Consider the following 478-nt stretch of genomic DNA (forward strand, 5'->3'; position numbering starts at 1 on the left):
AGCTGGGGGGGATCAACTGGGTATGGAAGAGCAAACGGGCTCAGGGTATTCTGATGCCGCTAGGGTATATTCTAAATAGGTGCTATTAAGGCATGCTGCAGTCGTTGATATATAAAATAAAACAGTTACTGAAATTAGGCACATTACTCTAATACAAGATGGGAATTACAAAGGGAAGCAACAGCTACAGATAAAAAGTACGCAGCCAGCTACGCTACTGCTTACACCAGCATTATTACAACTATACAATGCATAAAAGCAAACTTCCATTATGCAACAAGAAAACTATCAGCCAACGAAATGTTATTTTCCCACAGCACTTCAACCAAAAACATTGCCCTTTATAACACGGTTATTCTATATAATTTCAAGATGTGACTCATGAGGTGGAATATCTTGAGTACCCCACACTCAACACCCATTTTGTGTGGTGATGTATTTGATTTCTGTACACCTTTTTTTGTTTGATACTGTGAGT

The sequence above is a fragment of the Penaeus monodon genome, chromosome 31 (assembly GCF_015228065.2).
Source record: "Penaeus monodon isolate SGIC_2016 chromosome 31, NSTDA_Pmon_1, whole genome shotgun sequence".
NCBI classification, from domain to species: Eukaryota; Metazoa; Arthropoda; class Malacostraca; order Decapoda; family Penaeidae; genus Penaeus; species Penaeus monodon.